Genomic DNA, 21820 nt, shown 5'->3' on the forward strand with positions numbered 1-21820 from the left:
CACCATCTGTTTCTGCCAGCTTCTACTTTGGGCCCTGCCTTTACATCTGTTAAGTGGAGGCAGCTTACTTGATGAGTTGTTTTGAAGAAATATCTGGTCTCCCCACCATGTTCATTAACTATTGCAGATCTGTTAAAGAGAGGCTCTGTGATGCAATTTAACTGTAGTTAACTAAATTCATTGAAGTCACAGTCACAGATTATTTTTGCATCCCGCAGAGATAGAGAGCAGCACTGGTTTAGAAACACTTTTTTCTCTTCCCTTTGAAAATAAAATTCTTCTGTTTGTCTGTGGAAACACCATTTTCAAGCAGTGGTGAAACCTATAGGGGATTTAAAGTGACTAGTTGGTGGCTGATAATTTGTTACTTCTCCTTGTAAAATCCAATGATGTAAGCCAAGCTGCATGCATAGCACATGCTAGGACAAATATGTTAGTCATGTAGCCCTTGCAGTATAGCAAAGGAACTGTTTTACTCCTAACAGCTCCTTAAACACCCCAAAGCTACTGATTTGTTAAGTTGACACTTTTCTTTTGGACAAAACCAGCTTTCTGAAGTCCTTGGAATTTGTTCATGGCCAGTGATCAAGAACTAAAAGAAACAAAACAAAAATCCACTTAAAATACTTCAGAAAAATGGATTCAGTATGTTTGTGTTTGGATTTGTTAGAGTTAGAAAACAAAGTTTAATAGGCATTCAGAAGAAAGCAGGCGTCAGTTTATTGAGAAGACAATATTACAAAAATAGAAGGGAAAAGCAAAGTTGAGGGGAAGAGGAAAACCGAGCTGTTTTAAAGATGAGGGACACAGAAAGAGAGGGAAGGTCTTTTTTTTTTTTTTATTGAAAGTTGCTACAGAAGAGTATGTCACAGCTAGGAATTAAACCCACAGTTTTAATAATCTTATGGCTGTAAGCATGGGACCATAATTTCTGTGCTGTTGGACAGGCAGTTTACCAACTTCTCCATGTGTACAGCGTCACTTTAAAATCCCAATCTGGACATAATACAAACGGAATTTTCTTTTATTGTATATGTTATATTTTCATCTAAAATGGTGCCCTGAAGCTATAATTATACATTGTAGTATATGCTATACAGAGATGTCCCTGTTGGTTTCAAGGATGAAGATAATTTATATATTAGTTAAAAGCTGGCACCTTTGAATCTGAGTCATATGTTGTAAAATAAATATGAGTAGTTCCATGAGCAAAAAAACTTATCAAAGCCTGGATTCCCATAGAGAGTTAATTGAAAGCTCTGATTGATGCCTTTTCCTTGGAGTTCTTATAACATTTCTCTTCTGTGTGCGTTTTCTGGTAGCAAGTGAGGTGTGATCACACACTGCAGCCTTTCTTTCAGGCTTATCGGGTCTCTATACCAACTGGCCGCCTTTTTTTTTTTTTCTTCAGAAAGCTCACAGGAGTTTAATTATCTTTGAAATCTCTTGTCAAATGTGGGTGAAATTGGCCAGTGGGTTCAAAAATTCTGAGAAGGAAGGACAGGGAGAGGAGCTTCGTGGAATGATCACACAGGCTTTGTTCTATCAGGAAAGCACACTGCAAGGAAGTCTTTGTGCTTTCTTTTTTTTTTCCTTTTTTTTTTTTTCTCTGTGTATGACAATGTCAACAGACAGATCAGATATCATGAAATTCAACTTGACACGTTGACTCAAAAGATGACACTTATGCTGTTTATTCAAATTGCCTAAACAGAGCAAATAAAAGGTTCAGTTCTGCTTCCATTCCTTGCACAAGTAGTTACATTGCATTGGTATAATATATAATCTGCTCATTATTGTTTGACTCCCCTCTTATACAGAGAGTCAAATAGTGAGAAAAGGTAACAAGTGTTGTCTAAGTTGGAGTTAAAATGATTTGTAATACGTATATATGCTGAGATATGTATAAAGACACTGTCCTGCACTGCTGTGGCTTTCTAAGCATAGAGCTCTGGTGACATCAGGAATATTCTGCAATTTTCTTGTCTAAACATGCCACTTGGAAAACACATGACATGCATAAGAATTAGCAATTTGCACAATCTAAAGAGAATTATCTGTTTGTCTCTAGGCGATTCACAAAAATATGCCCATAGCAATTTGAGGCATTATAAATCCATCCAGGTTGGTTCTGACCATGTTGCAGAAGTAATTTCGACTGGCACATCAGATGAAAGAACAGATTTGAAAACAGTAGCGTGCATGGCCCTGAAGGTTTTATCTTGGCTAATATTCCAGGCACCTTATGGCACTGCTTCGGGTTTCTGTGAAGACTCCAAATAAAGTGTCTGTAGCCTGATGAAAGATTTAACACATTTTTTTCCCGAACAAGCTTTATAAATGTTACACTAAAGATAAAGAATGCACTTGCTGATGGGAAGCAGCTTATTTTTCAGTGTGCTCTTCACTAAGAGCACCCTTTCCACGTGGTGCTTCTATATTTCCAACGTGTATTTCATGCAGCAGTTGAGGTCCTGTAGCAACAGCTCTGGTGGGTGCAAAATTGCCACCCTTCATTTTTCATAATGCCCATGAAAATTCCTTAATTTACTTTTATCAAGGTATCTTTGTGGTTCCAGATAGAAACAGGCAGAACAAATATGTCCACTGAAAGCACTGCACGAATGGGCAATAATACAAATAAGCAGATTATGTTTAGCAACACAACTTGTATTATGTGTGACCTGAATTAGCTTTAGGTGGCCTCAAAGAAAGGCTGGTTTGCTATTTGTGTGAAAAATTAAGAGGCTTTCTCAGTGTTTTCTTTGCTTTCCCATTTGTAATGTCTTGTTTTCCAGTATCAAGGAGGGATTTCAGCACCTAGTTTAGGTGTCTCAGGGAGCCAGGCAGAAGAATATTCAAGACAGCCCTCAGTCTGTGGACAGTGGTCTCCTCTGGCTTTCTCTGGTGAGGGGCAAGAGAGCATCTCCTCTGGAATGTGATACTGAAAGCTTTAAGAGCTGCTGTGTGCCAAAGCTTAGATGGCAACTCCCTTCTCGGTCCCCAGATCTTTTTGAAGCACGTGCTCCTTCTGAGGCAACGCTGTAGGGCCTGAAAAGGGAGATGGGGAAATAACTGGGCATAAAGATGAGCTCCTTGCTACGTCTGCCATGGAGCTGGTAAATGTTTCCTATATTATCTCCTCCTGGTCGTGAGCTTGGCTGACCTTTTGTTCTGAGCAGGTCTGCGAGCTTCTGTGGCCTTTCAGGGCTCCTGTGCCTTGGGAGGCTGCCTCATTTTCCGGCTGAATAAGGTCCTAAATGCCATAGGGCACTCACTCTTGTTTCTTTGCGATTTATTTCTGTGGGTTGAAGATCATAATGAAGGGCCATGTGTGGTCTGCCTGAGCAGGCACTGAACAAGTGCAGAGTGAGGCATTCAGGATGAGGCCTGTATGTTGTGCTGGGCGTTTTGCTTCAGCCAGAATACTGCAGTCCTTATCATGGATTAAAAATACCATTTGCCCCTTTATTTAGATGTTTCCACTGGAGAGAGCTTACCAAAGTGAGCATGGATATTAATTTCACTTAGCAAAAAGAGAAATAACATTTGACAAGTTTATGTATCTGGACCTGAAAAAGCAGAGTCTTGTAGACTCTGTCCCCTCCCAACTCAGAGGAGTGGCCGTGCAAAATCACCATTGTTCCCCTTGGTAAACACCAAATCCTCAGCAATGAAAAGAGCTTTATTTTCCCAAATGGAATAGGGACAGAAGGGATGGGCACGGGAGGGTTGGCCTTAAGGGACAGAGGGGAATAATGTATCTTTCTTTCCTATCTCAAATATAATCAAAATATTTCTTAAATGTAGTGATAGAAAGCTAAAGGATGGATGTTTCTTCTTTTGGTGATTTTATTCAGATGTTCTGTCATTGCCCAAATTACAGGTCCCCCCCCTATGTTTGTACTGTGAATAATGAAGACCAGTGCCGCTAGTAGAGGCCCAACCCCTTCTGAAAGACCTTGAAGATCTGTCAGAGAACTAGGATTGTCCTAGGGCTTTTTGTCTGTTTTTGTGGTGACTGGCTGCTACCCGCATCTGGAGAAACGGCTGGGCTGTACGTTACGCGTGTGGCGGTGAGGCTGACGGTGGGCCTGCACGGCTGGGCAGCACACGTATGTGCAGCGAGGGGGTACAGGCCTCGCTCTGTGCACGTGTGCTTTGTCTGCCAGGCACTGCCCTGTGTTTGACAGCATGCAGGAGTAAGGTGGCTTATCTCCAGCGGCTGAAGGCTCCCTCTCAGGACGGTTCCCCAGGTGTCCTGACGTCTCGTTGTGACCCACTCACAAAATTTTTTACTGGTGGCCTTGGGGAAACGTAAGTTTGTTTCTGGGAACAAAACGGGATGCTTGTATTTCCGAGTTGCACACGTATCAAAGAGTATAAAATAGGGTATCAGCGATACTATTTGAATTTGCTAGCTTGGTCTGTGAGTTTATCCACTCTGTTGCTTCCATGGAGCAGAGACCTCTGAACAAGCGCAAAGTTAGTCACAGCAGCCTGAATCCTGACCAGCTAATGTGGTCCTGGTGGGTACACATGCTAACGCGCTTCTCGGAAGAAGAGCTTACTTCCAATGTGCAGTTGGTGCTGGTTACTGGAACTACTGGAGCCATCATGCAAATACAAATACACTTATCCCTTATTTAAAGGCAAAAAGAAAATTAAATATGCTGAATGAAAACTATGTCTCATTTACTTACAATAATCATGTTTTTTTGGATAATGTTCCTGTTAAAGTTGCCAAAGAGGATTAGATCATTTAAAATTAAAGCTCTCAAGTTAAAAAAGAACAAAAATGTTCTAGTAAGCCTTTTAAAATAAACTATTTGACTATTTGTCTTAATGCATATCAGCCAGATTTTAATTTCCAGTTTCTCGCACCCTTGAAACTTGGATATTAAGTTTTCTCCTACAGCATGTGTATAAGTTAGCTTTTTGCTTCAGATTCAGTCTGGGCAATACAGCTGCATGACAGGACACCATAGCTTCTCTCTGTGGTATTTGCAAACTCTTATCATTATTGCTGGGGCTATAAAATGATCAGTTTTAAGTTCCGTTATACGATAGTCATGAAAACATTACATTCAATGGCAACGTAATTGTATAAGAAGGAAAAAACCTCCAAAGTCTGCCTCCTCTCAGGGGCTGTAAAAATAGCTTTTGTTCTGAACAAATGTATTACTCAATGTATACTCAAAGGTACTCAAACCTTTATAACTTGATCATGCCTGTGTATGGCTGTGTGAGGTGTCATAAATGAGCAACTAAAAATCCACTCGCACATACTAATAAGGGGAATATTACAGGGATTTCAGGAGGGGCCGGAAGCTGATGCATAGATGTCGTGTGCTTGATTTTCCACTCTCATTCCATCTTTTCTGTTGCTGCCGCCACGTGTGGAGCAGCAGAGAAATACCACTGCAGAAATCTCCGCACGCTTCCCTCGGTGGCTGCATTTTGCCCTCACCTTCACCAGCAAAGGAGGAAGCAAGGCTGAAGTCTACAGCTTCAGTGTTTACCCCCATTTGAATCATCGAACCCTTCGGGCTGCCAGAAGTGTTTAGTCTAGTGAGGTATTTTAGAACTTTTAACTCAAGGGCAACAATAGGCATCGCTGGCTGCTGAGCACTTGGGGAATCTGGCACTTGCTTAGGTGTCCAACAGTGAACCAAGCCATTCAGAATCTTGGCATTGTGAAGCGATGAACCCTTGCAAGTCTGGCCCTGCCACTCTTGAAAATCCAACCTAGGAGGAGGCCAGTTCTGCTGCTGCCTGTAAGGCAATGGGAATAGTTTCTGTGTTGACAAGATTCAGCTGAGGGTAGTATTTACATGCTATAAAAGGGAGATTTGAGGTTGAATTTTTCGGGTTTCAAAATATTCGTAGTGTAGTTTCTGTTTGTTTATTTTGGGAGGGGGGTTGCAGGTGGTAGATGCTGCTGGGTTTGTTTAGCCTGCACATGGTCTGACATTTGAGAGATCCTGGCTCTTCTTGCTTCTGGTTCGGGTTGCTTGCTCTGGAAGCTTTCCTGTATTGCTAAAGAAAAAAATAAAAATTCAAATGTGGCTGGGAAAAGGGCTGGAAAATTCATCCTTTTGATTTGCATCCAGTGTGCTGATTTTAGGACCTGCATGTGAGCGTTTAGTCAGAGGAACAAAGAGGACCCTCATTGCTTTTTCTGTTCGTCTCCAAGCTTGATTTACAAGCTTGGCTGGCCTGAGAGTAATCGACGACTCAGTTCCCTTTGACGTGTTAAATGAGAAACAGGTAGGGACTTCTCCACCTCTCATGGCTCTGACCAAGCCGGGCTTGTACCGAACCTTCCCATGATAAAGTGGGGGCTGCGTGAGTTCCAGTTATTTTAGGATGCCATTCAGTGCAGTGTTGCAGCTGACAAGGAAGGCGTTTTGACAACCAGCTCCGTTCCCAGCCCAACGAGCTGCAAAAAAGCTCCGGCGTCCTCCACCCACGCATGCAAAATTGTTTTTTAGCCCACAAGGTAAACTAAAGATATAGTTAAAAGTACCAAGTGGCTGGAATACCCAGGGATGTGCGAATGAGCAGAGCTCACACAGTGATGATTTGAAACAAGCCTTGTGGCTTTTTAATAATGTGCCAAAGCAGTCTCAGTGGTGGGCCAGCAGGCACCATATTCTATCTTCTGTGAAAGAACTGGGCCCAGCAGGCCCCGGCTAATGCAGACAGCCCCTTCACTCTGCTGGAGGAGACAGACTCCGAGATGGCAATCAAGGCTTGATTTGCCAACACATTTCCAATGATTAAAATGTAATTAGCACAACTGAGTGCCTCCTCCCCAGCTAATTTTAATACATGCTGTGACAGGCAGGCAGCCGGCTGTGCCTCGGCCCAGCAGCAGATGGAAGCAGAGGCAGCGGGAGAGGAAAACCATTTTGCGATGCGACTGTTCGCATCACAAAACCATCAGGGCGCTCGGCTCTTAGAAGGCCCTTGATGGCAGCACATCAAATTGGCACTGTCATATCTGACCGTGGCAATGGCAGCCATCCTTCATGCTGTCCCAGAAGCACAGCAAGGCAATTTGCAGGCTTAACCCTTTGAGGTCTTAGGGGGAGATGAGGCTTCGGGAAGGAAGACGCCCGTGTGCGGGGCGTACGAGTGCGATGTCCCCGGCAGTTCAGGGAGCATTGTTTACACGCTCTCTCTTGGCTACATTTGCTCATTTTTCCAAGTATGCAGAGTTTGCCCAGAAGCATCACAATGACCATTTTTTTCTTCCTACTAAAAGCAGAAGTGCAAATAATAAAAGAACCTACAATTCAGAAATACGCTTGCATGGCCCCGTACAGCCAGCGTTGAGCAGATGTCTCTGGGATGTGACCACGTGGCAGACGTGAATAATGTACCAAAGCCAGCCCCCATAGGAGGGGAAGGGAGCAACTCATCTTCTGTAAAGCGAAACGGTTTCCTTTGCTTCTTGCTCCTCTGTTTATTTGAAATGGGTCATTGTCTTTGGTGTTGGTAAATGCATGGAGTCCCATGCAGCTCAGGTCCTTCCAGCTGTGAATGCCGTGCATGTGTTGCCGTTGGGTGGCTATAGCTCAGCCTTGCTGGAGCATGGATCCAGTTTTGTTAGACAAAAGATGGGAGTTGTCTTCTGTTTCTTTATTCCTGTGCCATTACAAAATTTAGCCTTGTGCTACTGTGACATGTACTATATCTGTTGTGTTCCAGCACTTTGTTAGGAGAAAAGGTTAACTGCCTCCATTTTCTTACTGATGAAATACCAACAAACCCCCTCATTCAGCAGGAACGACAAGAGCCCAAATTAAACCAGGCTTTCATGTATTGATGAGAAATGATGGAAGTTGCTGTAAGTATGTAGGGTGGGAAGAAAATATGCACTCTTGAACTCTCTTCTGTTGAGTATGGAGGGGAGGAGAGTCCTTGGTAAATCTGATGCATGCATCAAAGTATTCCTCTATTTAGAGTGTATCTGCTAACGTTTCTCCCTTACATGTTAATAATTATTCTTAGGAGCTCTGAGGAAAGATGTGGGGCTGATTTCTGTAATGCTTTATGAGAAACTGCTGTCTCCCTCCCTCTCACTTTCTCTGAAGGATCCCATTGGTGTACATTTTAGATTTCATATTGAATTTCCTGTAGATCTCTCCTGTATCTTTTAATGATAGCTGCCACACAGGATAGCTCTGCCGAATTTTCCTCCAAGATTAAACTGGTTGTTCAGATTCTTCTCATAGACTTTTTATTTCCCCCTTCCCAACAGTCCTTTACATCCATACCAATGGCTTTGCATCATTTTCTTTTTTCCTCTGTATTTGTAAATCACAGTGTCCTCTTGTAGCAGACTTTTTATCGATTACTCAAAATGATAGTCGAACTTAACAGCAAAGCTGAATTGGTCCTTAAAGAGGTGCTACTCCTGCTGTGTGATAAAAATGAGTCTTTTGAACAAGAATGAAACTCAATGCACGCAACATCAACAGCAAATTTGGTGTAAAAGCTGGCAGGACCACACTGTTGCTGGGCAGTGAGAAACTCTCCTAGCAGGGTAAGTTCAGTGGTCGTCCACTTGAGAATTTGCACATCGTGGAAGGGAATGTTTGTGCTGAACGGAGCTGGCCTGAATTGTTGGGTAACAGTAAGGTCCAAAGCATTAACAAGCTAGCTGTAGAAGTAAGAGTGGAGAGATATGGATGTTTAGGGATTTATAAATTCACATCATTTAAGGCAATGAGGGTATGATCTGCTATGACCTCCTGTATAGCACAGGCTATATGATCTCCACTAATTAATTGTACTGCCTTGAGTACAGTAACTCTGACTGAACTAGGGCACAGAATTTAGGCAAGGTTTAAATTTTTCATTATTTTTTTTTTCAGTTAGGGATAACCTGCCCTATTTTTAAGTGAATTATTGTAGTTCTAAATTATGTTATATATTTCATATTTTTCTATTTTTTAAAATATGCACCAATCTACACTAATCTAGCTTCTACCCTTTGCATCTTTTTATTCAGCTCCTTTTATAGATGTAGCCTACAGAGATTTTTGTGAAGAGGGCATGTCTGAAATCTCAGAGCCTTCCTCCTACTAAATTTTCAGAAGAGATCAGAACTGAATTTCCAGTAGTTTGGCACCTACAGTCTATAGAATAGAGGGAGTCTCTACCTGTGTAAAAAGTCCCTTGTGAAATTCCAGGGCTCTGTATTCATAGAGAGCATCTCTGGAGAGAGCAATGAATTTCCATGTTTTATGTAATCTGTCTCAAAACTACAGCACAGACCGAGTTTATAATTCCTTTATGGATGCTGTACAAAGCTGCAGGTGGTTTGCTGGGACCATGCAGACAGAAAACAAGTGGGAAGAATCTAGAGAGGTTTTCTACCTGTGGGATAGAGGTGACCATGAAGATCTGAGATGCGACGTCTCATAGGCCTCCCATGGATGGCTCCCCAGATTCCCAAACGGTCTTGCTTTGCAAGATGCGTCCCCTGCTATTTCAGTGTCTCCCTGCTTTCTTGACAAAAGGTTTGATGTCAAATCCCGTGTTTCACATTCAGGATGTCTCCTGGCCCTTCCGTGGGGTTTCCCTTTGGAAGAGATGATTTCTAACAGTGTGAAGTCTCAGTCCTGTCGCAGCTGAAAAAGGCACATACAGCCAGTCTTCGCGACACTCAGTGCTGTGTTAGCTACAGCCATGCTTAAACACAGTTGTTGCTGGCAAAACTCCTGCATTTTCCAAGACTCGCCTGGACAAGGATAATTTTTCTGAACACTGTGCTAAAAGCCAGCTATTCAAAGCAATACCTTGCCTTGGCTGTGCGAGGTAATTTGCCACTGCTGATAACAGTCATGGAGTCTGCGATATCATTTATGATACAGGAGGTTTTATCACCTTACTCTGGCGGTGGGTTAATGCAGCAGTGAGAAAAACAAACACACACCCTTCATATACCTCTGCTAGAAGTGCATTGGTGGTAAATGGAGGGCCTGGCTTTCCGTGGTGAATATTTATACTTGGGAATGTTCCACCAACAGAGACTGGGGACTCTCTGAAGCTCCCATCCATCTATTCTAAGTGCAACCACCTCGCTGAGCACTGTGAGTCCCAGCTTTCTTACACTAGGGCACTGCAGACAGCAGTCAGAGTAGTGGGGAGACGTTTCTCAGAAGAGAGGAGGCACACTCGGATTTAGGACTGGTTACAAGAGGTCCTGAGGAAGACAGAGGAAGAGAGAAGTAGCGCATTCCTAAAAGGGCCATTTGTGCATGCCAAGGTACTGCTTCTACCTGTTCCTTAGTGGAGCAGGAAGCCCCAGCAGTGGATGCTCTGTTGGGTAGCATCTCACCCGACTGTTGATACTCTCACTTTCTCCCAGCCTCTCCAGGAATAACAAAGGATTGAGTCCATCTGATAAATCAGTGTTGTACAATTATGCTTACCTCTAAATGGAGAAATGCAACCCCTGTTTTAAATCCAATTATTATAATTGTAGCATTCAGAGAAAAAAATACAAAAAAAAAACAACCATAATGCATTCATTTTCTAATAAGAGAGTACAGATTCCAAATTTCAGCATACAGTACGTCAAAACAGGAAATTTGAGGCAGGCAGGCCAAAGTGTGCCATTGTCTTTACAATTTATATTTACTTGCAGTAGGTGTAGAATAATCCATGTCTTCCCTCAGGTCTAGCGCAGACAATTTATAAATAGTACAAAAATGAAAAAGGCAGCAATAAATAATAGTAATAATATATAACAACCATGCGAGTAATGAATTATAAAACAGAGTGAAAAAGAGAATGAAACCACAACATAGAAGCCAGTTTATAGGGCTGAGTACGCAGTTTGAGTTATTTTTCTGGCATTATGACAATGAGGAACATTTATGGGAGTTTGCAAACAGCTTACAACACAAATCATTTTGTTTCAGGTTATATTTATATGGCTTAGTTAAGAGTTTTTTAGTATCCATTAAAATCCAATGTTCAAAGGTTTATAGCTCAACCGTTGAGGTCTTATCCCTAAGGATCAATTGTTTTGGGTTGTTTGGGGGATTATTGTTATTATTATTTATTATTTATACAATTCACTTTAAATTACTTAGCCTAGAGTAAAGATACAGAGCTGAAAAGCTAGACAGTTCTTCTTGTTTGGGAAAGAAGAGAAGAGACAGCTTTTTCTTTATTATTTTTAGTTTCAGATATTATTTCTGATTTATCGTACGCACCAATTGAATCTCTCCGCATGTGTGTTTCAGCAGCCATTTTGTGTTGGAGTTGCTGCAGCTTGTAGAGGATGACAACTCCTGTACTGTGTTATTGATACTTTATTGCTGCTTCTTTGTGTGTACTTATGTAATTTAAAATAAAAATAATTTTCTGTTGAAACGATGTAATTTGCTGTAGGTCGTACAGTTTAGTTGGTGGAAGATGAGATTTATATTGAAAATAGGCATGATGTGCCTAGGGCCTGATCCAAGTCTTGGTGCTTTTTTCTCTATCTGTTCTATTTACTAGGACCAAAGTTCTTGAAGAAAAATGCCCTATTATGCTTTACACTTTGTAAACATATATAGTGAAAACTGCCCAAATCCTAACCTGTACCATTTAATAGCCAAAATAGATGAAAAACAGAAGGCTGGCAGAAGAATAGACAAGTGACATGCCTGAGGTGATGCAGATAGCCAGTGTCACAGGTAGATCTTCCGTCCTAGCACAAAGCTCTCTCTCCTTGATCATGTTCCTTTTCAACCTACAATGAAGTGTTTCTGGAAAGAGATGAGGCAGATCTATAGAGCATTATGGGCTTGCTACCCTTTGCGTAGATACGGAGGGGGTTAAGAACCCAACACATAGTCAAAAGATCAACTAAGATTTAAGAAGATGAATAAGATTTTATTTCATGAAAAATCTAGGGGCATTTGAATCAAACGAACTGTGTATCTTGAGAAAGAATATTTACAATTCTTAAAATGCATGTATGAGTAGAATTAATATAGTGTGTGCTTTTATTTTAATCCTTTTCCATTGTATCAAGCTTCCTTTGTGGCAATATTTCCTAGCTATTTTCTTATTTAATTCTAAGTATTCATGGTATTAATTCTATGTAAATCTTATGCTGTTATCTGAGGTGGAATGTCAGCATCTTTATAACTTAACTGCTGTGTCCATAACTTGCATACAGTGCAGTCCCCAAGGAATCTGCTCATTGTGGCTGGCTATCAGGCTCTGATTGAAAACATGATTGACACCAATAAGAGCCTGGTAGTTCTCATTTCCCCATTTAAAATGATCCAAACAGCTCAATGGCCATCCAAGATCTATAGAGTGTTTTTAACCTGTACATAATTCATCATCTCTATTATAGTCCTTTTTTTAACTTCTAATTTTGGAATATCAGAGGTTTTCCATTAGGTCAACAGGACGTTAAACTACTCTCTTTTGTTCCTTTCCTCTGGTGTTGCAATCACACAGGACGCCAGGCTCCTTTTGGGCCCAGGAAAAGCATTTTTTCATCCTTTGTGCTTTCTGCCACAACCCTTTTTGTGGATCATTCTCTTTGCTTTTTACTTGGCATATGAACCATAAGCTCTGGACTATCCAAGGTCTGTAATACTCTGTTGCATGCAGAAGAAAACAAATTTCACCTCCAACCGATTGATTTTCAAAGCTGATTTTCAAAGTTAACTCAATCCCCACTTAGTTTTTTTCTTGTGATTTCTATTTCTGGCAGTGATGATGAAGAAAGGAAGAAACTCTCAGGCCCCGGACTGCAAATGTAAAGCTGACAGTAAAAAAAAAAAAAAAAAAGGGAAAACATGTAAGAGGAGTTCTCTGTGAGAAACTGAGGTCAAACTTTGGCCATCTGGCAGTTAGGAATAGACATGTGTGAAGGCACGCCAGGCACCTGCTGAAGGCAGATCTGCAGTAGCAAAGCCTTCAAAGGTTTGCTTGCTGCTTCTCAGCCATTGCATGGTTTTCATTTGTAGCTTCTCTTATCGAGCACAATTTCTAAATGAGGATGGTTGCTTCACTTTAAGGACGTACAAATGACTTGCCCTCACCTGTCAAGCATGATCCTTGTATTTTACCAGGCCCATTATGAACGCAATCTTTCTGTCGAAAATTTGCATACCTCCTTTCTTGAAAAGTAATGACAGCAATTTCTTTCCCTCCGCTCACTTTCTGAGTGTCTCATTTAACAGCACCTGTGAAACCGACAGGCGCAGAGATGAGAAGTGAAAGAGAGCAGTTGATTAAATCATCATCAAGTCGGGCCTCAGAAAGTCAATTCTGCTTCCCGTCTGCAATGATATCCTTTTATCTTAAAGTAATGAGCTATGGCACTTTTGCATCGGGTAATGCGATAAGTTCTATTAGCATGTTCCATTTGCTTCACAAGCAAGGGCAAGTCATTTCAGCAAGCTCATATCACTGCAATCAAAGCAATTGGCTTCACAGGCAGAGAAGAAAGAGGAAAGGCTCAGGGTGATTTTTATGGATCACAACACAGTGGAAAAAATAGATTCTTGTATTATTTTAACCCGTAACATGCTTTGCTTCTTGTCCATCAGGATATTTTGATTTTATTAGCCTGTAAGTACCTGGAGGACTCAAATTCCAAACTGAACTCTTGAGCTAAGACCAAGAGGTATAAAAACAGGAATCTTTACTTACACAGGGACACTGGCTAATGCACTATTAGGCACTGACTTCGTTAAACACTGATTAGTTTAATTCTTTGCTATTGACTTAGTCCACCAGTATAAATGCATATTTTTATGATCACTTGAGAGGATGCTGAGAATGACTTTGCGTACTGCAAATTGTGTACAGCTAGAAAGGCAGGTAAGAAAGCTGCAAATTTGCATTCAGAATCCCAGAGGAAAAGGCATATAGTTTTGTTTTTTTTCATATAGTGTATTGAGGAACTGAGGCAGGGAGTTCATCCTTCTGTTGCAAAACAGAAAGACTCGGTAAAATTAGAATTGGGCTGTGGCAGGTAGCAGCTTGATGCCCCGTTGGTCTAGTGGAATTCAGATGCCTGAGTTGCGCAGGCGCTTTCTGAAGATGCTGAGCCGAGTAACTCCTGGCATCGTTAGCTTTCTAATGCCGCGGCTGGAAAGCCCATTTTATCTGCTGCTGATATTGGTGGGAGCATTGTCCCGTACTTTGGGGATAGCTGGATTGGGCCTTAAGCATTTGTGGGATCATTGAGCAATGACACCATAAGGAAGCCATCGGGAGTGATAACTGGGGGAAAGAAGTTGCACTTTTCTGAGATCTGCAATAGTTTACCAGGCTCAGCTCAGTTCCAGGGGAGCAGAGAAAAATTTGTTTCTTAAAGGGCTGCTTTTCCTTTGTCATCTCTGGGGCTGTGCCTGGAGGTGCCTGCAGATGCCAGGGGCATCTTCCTGCTGGGGGAAACAGAGCCCTGCACAGCCGGCCAGGACGCAGCGTTGCAGCTCTGTCCCTGGGAGCCCTCAGGCCGGCTCTGTGCTCCTGCGCCAGGCGCAGAAAGCCTTCCATCCTCTCTCCTGCTCAGATCGCTGCTGGCCTTCCCCTGCGAGGGATAACCTGGGAATACAGGGGTTGAAACAAGAGAGTCAAACCTCAAAGTAGGACTCGTGTTTTGCTCTCTTTCTGGAGTGAAATCCCCCTTTGCAAATAAGCTCACTGCAGTCTGCCAAGAACACATGTACCACCCACCAGTTGCCAAGGTCATGTATGTGTTTTATATAAATATAGGGTGGATCATCTTTATCATGACTAGTAATGTATTCATGTTAACATTCAAAATGTAGTTCTCTCCTTTCTCTTCAAACCATTATTTTGTTGATGGTAGAGCTAGAAGGAGCCACTAATTGTGTTGTTTTGCAATGGAAAACAATCATACAAGTCTTGGGTGGGAGGAATTAAAAAGACATATAGCTGAAAGTGGTTCCAAGTTCTGAATATTATTCCTGTAAGGGGCAAATATAACTTTAAATGTCCAAGACTGATACATTTCATCTGAAGTGAAGTAGTTGGATAAAATGGGATTCAGATTAGAGGTCAACATTGCAATCTTTTGTCCAGACTAAGGTAATTTGTGTAAAATGGGACTTTTATGTGAATAATCCATAATTTCAGCTTTTGAGAAACCAGGCCTGAAACTTCTCAGACCATCACTGTTTCAGAGTCATACCTTACACTGAATCACTGTGGATAATGGTGAAGAATTGCTAAGCAGACTGTGATGTTAACCAATTTGTGAGATGCTATATATAAGATTCCTTGGCAAGGAGCTCCGTGCTGAATGCTACTTGCAGGCGAAGTCAGAGATAGGAAAGAAAAAAGTGAAATTCTTGCTCTTAGTTTCTTTGTGACTCTGCCTGTCTCTATTTCATCAATTAGAAAATTGCCCATTTATTCCCTGGCTGTGTCTTCTTTCATCTAGGAGATGTTTTTTTCTCCTTTTTTCTTGGAAGCAAAGGTCTAATTGTATAGCTAAAATATCATCTTTGCCCTTTCCGGGGCTGTCAGTTTGTCATTGGTGGATAGATGGACAAGAATATTGTAAATGTCAGTGTGAACATGGCTGAGGTCTGGGTTTTCCCTCATTTTCTTCAGATTTCCTTTCAGCAGACAGATGAGCAGCATCACTTTGTTCAGTGCTGGCGTTTCAGCAGTGCTGACTCCTTTGGTGGCAATGATAAATGGATTCAAGATATGAAATAGCTGTTCCAGCAAAGTCCATTGAGCAGAATAGAGAACAATGCCCTCCTCAATGTCATTGTACATGATACATTCAATGATTGCCACTTTTTGCACAAGAATGTGTTCAATCAGCAAGGTACATAGAAATCCATGGTGTTGCTTCAGCCTGAATGAGCTGGTGAGGTGGCACAGACCTTTACTCAGCTTGATTTGGGCCAGACTCTCTCAAGCTATTCAAATGGGCTCAAATTATAGCTGTAACCTCATAAGGTGTCTGATTTTTGAAATTTGGCGTTGGGATCAGTCTCATTCTGCGGGTGCTGTGGGAGATGTGCTGTACATTTTAACTTAACGCTTTCCCCAGCTGGGGCAGATTTGGGAGATACAATGCAGTCTTTAGCCCAGTCCTCAGTTTTCCTTTTCTTCTACAAAACACAGCAATAATTAAGCCTTAAGAGGGAATTGGAGAGTTCTTTTTCTCCTTCCCAGTTTATCAGACTGCAGTTATATTTGTGTATACTCCAGATGACGAGGAGTGCATCTTACACTTTCACAGCCCTGACTGATAGCAGTAATTTAGAAGGTTTAATCTGGGGCAGAAGGAAGACCTTTCGTTTTTGCTGGTGCAAAGACTTTATGAGGCTTTATGTTCCCTCTTCACCTTGGGCTTATTTTAGGAACAATAATTTGAATTTTGACTGCAGCACATGTATGAAAATGCAAGTTTGTTGGTTACTGATTCTGATTAGCGCTTCTTGAGCATTGAGTTGCAGAAATACTGGAAAATAAAGCTTGAACGCTTAGCACATGCGTGCCAAGTGATGTGATGGCTGGTAGCCCACATACTGTAGTTGTTAAAGGTGTTTGAACAGTTTAAGTGGTAACTCTGGCCACTCTGAGCAGGTCATTGTCACTCTGGTCTTATTCTTGCTACTGATTATACAGAAACTAGGAGCAACCACAATGCTTCCATGTGTCCTATAAAAATCTGTGGAGCTAGTTACGAGCGAGCTTTGTGTGTCCCAGGCTTTGGGTTCGGTTTGCAGTGCTGTAGATCCTTTGGGAAAAGTGTTAAGAGTCCCTCCTGCCCAGTACTAGACTTTCAGAAGCATAAACTAGCCATTTCAAAGGCTCCTTCCCCAGAGGGGTGCGTCAGGCTGTGTTTTGAAAAGATCTCACGGCATTTTTTGCCATGCTCATTTGAAAACTTGGCCATAAATGAGAGCTGTGGGTGCTCAACAGTTTTGCTGATCTGGCTCTCGTTACAGTGCCTAAATGAGAGCTAAGAGTGGGTTGGTTGGTTGGATTTTTGACAATGTAAGCCAGCATTTGGAAATGTGGCTCTGGGCTTTTTTCAAACCTGGCCCTGGGTGGCTGCAGCTTGTCACAACCCGTGGTCAGTGAGGAGATAGGAGGCGCCCTGAGCCTGAGCATCAGAGAAAGAAGTTTCGGTTTGTTCAGGTGTAAAATGCATCCACAGGCTCCTTGTCGTGATTCGTTGTGTTATCACTCACAGTGAAGCTAATGGCAGTTACCCAAAAATCAAGCCATGCCATCTCTGAATGCTGTTTTGGATTCCCCGTTATTTGCAGAATATTCAGATACAGTATGTGCACAGAGCCATGGTTTCCTGAAACAAGGCTGAAAACTGATCTTTTTGTAATAGGCACAGAATACTGAAACTGCGCCCAAAGTAGAAGGCCAGTACAAAACATTTGCATCACTTAATTCCAAAACAGGATGCCTAGTGCATAAAATTGGAGTGGGACTTGCGCCTGGGAACATCTTCCAGCTTCATCAGACTTCCCAGACAGTGCGCTGTGAGCTACCTTCAGAGGAGCTCACTGAGCAGAGCTCACCTGGCCACAGTGGAAAGCACTGCTTTTAAAGAACCTTCTGAAAGCGCTGACTGCACATTATGGAAAACAATGGACGTTCAAAAATGTTGGAAAAGCAGAACTGCTTCTGAAGGACAAGATCGCAGAGAAGAAACACGTTTACTGCTATTCCATTAATTTGCCGTTGTTAAATCAGTGACATCTAAATTGTCATCTGGTATCTGTAGACATAGGGTCAGGCTCACTTTGCCATCCATTGTCATCACTTTTGTGTCTGGTAACGGCAAATTCTTAGGTGAGGTTTCCTCCTGGAAGTGTTGATAGGCGTGTTTGAATCCTTAGAAAACAGGCTGTCTCTAAGCTGTTCACAGAATAAAGGTGAATTGATTATTAATACAGTGAAACCTGTCAGGTAACAGAAATAGTAACCAAGCTACAAGGGATTGTGTAGCAGGCTTAACTGAGCCTGAGATAACATAGTTCTTTTGCTTCCATTGTATAGATTTTCATTGCGCTTTTGCTCTGAGAATCTCAAAGCACTTAAATCATTTTACTTTTCTTCTATGGCCCTGGGAGGCAGGGGAATGCTGGAGCAACTGAGGTAGCAAGCAGTGCAGGCTCAAGTCTTCAGAAGTGACCGGTAGTTCTGAATAATCAACTTCACGGTTGTCAGCTCTGGTTTCCGAGACCCGTTCTCCAGAAGTGGTTAGCAGCAAGTCTGCAGGAGATGGAAGCACCTTGTGCGTTAGCACCTCGGGGAAGAAAATGCATTCAAGAATGTAAATGAGCACATCAGGGTAAGGACCACTGGGAAATGTGGGTGCGAGTGAAATGCCCAGAGTGCCCAAACAGCAAACCAGCCTCCAACGTGGTAAGAATGTACAATTGCTTTCATTCAGTTTCTAGGCTCAGCAGCAAACCTCTTCTCTTCTGCAAGACTTTTGGAGTTACCCCTGCACATAAATCGTCAGATTTTTTTCCATGAAGCGAAGGAAATCCGCGTATTTAATCTTCAGGGAAAATTCAACGTAACGTGGCTGTGCAGAACACGCACATGAATGCCTGCACACAAACACACACGTGTATATATACCGCATGAAAATAGAACCTTAATGCTGTGTACGAAGCCATTTCCTCCTGTCTCTCCGTTTTTTTCTTTCATGCAGCTTGTCCATAAAATCCTGCTGCGGGAACAGGACAGCACTGCTGGACTGTGGGTCTCCTTTCCTTGCGCCCCACCAAAAAACCCAGCAAAACCTCTTTATGAGTAAAATAGATGCCTTGTGTATGCAGGACTCCTGGCATTTTACAAAGTGTATCTGGAGCCAGGCTAGGCAAACGTTAGGAGCTGTTTGCTGAGTGCATTTATTGCCTTTGCATAATTTATGAGCTGGAGGGGTTTGACCATCATTCGTCTCTGCCAGAGGCTGGCACTGAGGGCTCTGGAGGATGGAGCTGTAAATTGGATGGAGCGCTCCTGCTGAGCTCACAGCAAAGTCCTCGGGTCAGTGTGGGAATTTAATACCGGGAATGGAACTGTTTTCTCAGAGTGCCATGTGGGCCTCCACGCAGCAGAGGCTTTTTTGGCAGCCACGGTGACTGGCCAAATCGCGAAGCTGTCAGTCACTGGGCATGTTGTGAAGGGAGCCTGAGCATTTTTAATCGGCTTGGCATCCGTGCTGCTTCCATAATGGACACCAGTAGGTCTCAGTCCTTCGCCATATGCTTAACTCTGGAGACAAGGTGCTTCTGGGTATAGCAGTAATTATTTGATGCGGAATTAAGCGGACCTTGAAATTAGAACTGGACTGTCGGAAAGCAGGAGGCTTAACACTTTGATGGAAATAACTTCCCACCGATGTCGCTCTGTGCACTCTCTCTGCAGATTCACTCAGATACGGGTAACTGTTTTACTGGCAAATTCAGATGTCACTGCTGGCAAGTATTCTTCTCCCCAAGTACCTCCACACTGCAGAAAACACAAAACCCTGAGCTCTTTCCAAGCTTGTGAACCGGGAAAGACTTGATCCACAGCGGTGGAGAGATTACTTAAACCCAGCAAAAAATGGTGGGGAGAGGAGCGGCTGCAAAGCGCTGTGTCCGCAGCTGTGTCACAGGACACATGCACACGAGCCCCAGCCGCAGGAGCCGTGGCATGTTGAAGCCCTCTGAACCTTGCTGGGATAAAGGAATCATTCCTGCTTGCTTATATAGTCACTTTTGACCCCCTTTCTTTCTCCTTTTGGATTCAGGCATAACAATCAGGACTTCTGTTGGACATTGGCTGGAAGGTGGGGAGAGGTCATGAGCAAATGGAGGAATTGGTTCTGGGCTCCCTGTTTTGAAATACATATGATGTGTCACCTCGGTGTGTTATATGAGGCACGTGGCTGGTGCAGGGTCCCCAGAACCACTGGGTGCTCCTGGCTGTAACCAAGCAGTGGAAGGAAGTGCTCTAGCCCCAAAGCTGAATTTTATCAGCAACTGTAAAATAGAGGTAGTAAATAGGAATTCTTTGTGATGTGCTGTGATTTTCATGGATGAAAATCCTTGTGTATTTTTGCTTATCTGCAAATGTCAGCCTTTGCTTTGCAAGCATACTTACCTATGCTTACCCTCTTACCAAAATCTCGTAAATGTAGTTATGTTGAAATCAAAATATGTAATATTTACAGGGTAAGGGCAGGAGTACTTTATATAAAAACCATACTGTCCCAGAAATGTGCACTTTTCCTTTTGTCAGTTAAGTACTCTCCCTCCTTCATAAACTTGACCTCTGTATGAGGGTTTCAGATTTTGAGTTAAAACTCTGTCATATCTCCATGCTCCATCTCATGTATGTACGTGCAACTAGTGCTATATAAATCCTTTCAGGTATTAAGTAAATTTCACTTCCATTTGTATTTTGAATTATTTGAAAGGAGATTGTGATTTTTACCAATATTTTGCTTCATTTAAAATTAGTGGAAAAATACCTATGAAAACAAGAACTATTTAAGTTCTTAGCTTTAGTTTGTTAGTATGTAGTTCATTGGTGTGGAGAAAGCACCTTTTCACCCCCCTGTACCAGTGAAGACAAGGGAAAAGCCAGTGAAACAGAAAAGTTGTAATTAAGGAACATATAGCAGACGACATGCCTTTTACAAACCAAATGTATATTTGTGGGTGTAGCTGTTCACATTCCGCTGTATAGTTAACCTTTGGAATTCACACTGTATAACTAATTTCGCAGCAATTTGGTTGTCTTACAAAAATACTCACAGATGCAAACAAATAAAGGGCTTAGCTAACTTCTCTAAGGACATAATGCGGTCTGCTAGTCCTTGACTTAAGAAAGCCCAGTTCTGCATTTTCGTGATCTTACACTTCCCTTCGAAACATCTGACACGCGGAGGTGTGAGTTCAACCTTGCCTGACAGAGGCAGGTCAGTCCTCCAGACTCTAAGCCTGGAGTTTGAAAAACAGGAGGAGGTATTTCCCTCATTCTTCTGCTGCAGAGGGAGCCAAGTGTGACCACCCGGGAGTTACCCAGAATTAGGTGGGATGAATCAAATCTCCTGTGTCTAGGAGAGAAGTAGCTAGGTGTGAGTTGCACGGGCCTTACAGGCTTGTTTCCAGCACAGCTTTTGTACTCCTAGCAAGTCTAAGCATGCTTTGGCTTTCTGTTGCTTGTCTGTATTGGAGCTTGATTCACCTAGTCCTGCTGCATTTCTACAGTAGTAAAAGCGATAAAAAAAATGAGCAACGGCACTTGATAATTAGCAAGACCCACTGGTGTTACTGTTCAGCATCCTGTGGTATTGTGTTGGCTATGTTACCGGGGCTAGTTCTGAATTACAGAAAGCCACGGTGAATCACTTACTTGGGCACGTTGTTCCTTGGGCTGTGAGCTGTCTGAATTCTTCAGTGGAGCACCTGTAAGCAATGACAAGGGGTGTGCCCTCTAAGTAGTTCTGGAGTAAAATGGCAGCCTTGTAAACGCTTCACTTCTGGGAAGGGTGAACCTGAGCCATTTCTATGCTCTCCTACCCAAAAAGCCTTTGAAACCGAATTACTGGTAGGCAGTATGAGCAATATCATTCTTCAAAAGAAAACAAACTGCCCTCTAATACTGTTTTTCTTCTTCCCTGATCCAGGTGTAGAGACTAAGTGTGTTCATGCACCATCAACTCCCATGCATGTGAATTAAAGTAATGTAGGGCATTGCAAATGGCTTTTGTTGTTTTCAGTGCGTTTTTTTCATAATTCAAACATGGAAATGATGGTCTTCAACA

At 42.4% G+C, this 21820-nt stretch overlaps 1 protein-coding gene and 1 long non-coding RNA gene across 6 annotated transcripts in view; one reads left to right on the plus strand and one right to left on the minus strand.

Moving 5' to 3' along the window:
* Positions 1-21820, plus strand: part of AUTS2 (activator of transcription and developmental regulator AUTS2) — a 761980-nt gene that overhangs the window by 501641 nt on the left and 238519 nt on the right. The gene's annotated exons all lie outside the window — the stretch shown is intronic.
* On the minus strand, positions 1579-21602 carry LOC310884565. The gene is made up of 2 exons (XR_014574285.1): positions 21409-21602; positions 1579-19515 (listed from the first exon to the last, which is right to left on the minus strand). It is a non-coding gene; the product is annotated as an uncharacterized lncRNA (long non-coding RNA).

The sequence above is a fragment of the Anser anser genome (assembly GCF_964211835.1).
Source record: "Anser anser genome assembly, chromosome: 20".
Taxonomy (NCBI): Eukaryota; Metazoa; Chordata; class Aves; order Anseriformes; family Anatidae; genus Anser; species Anser anser.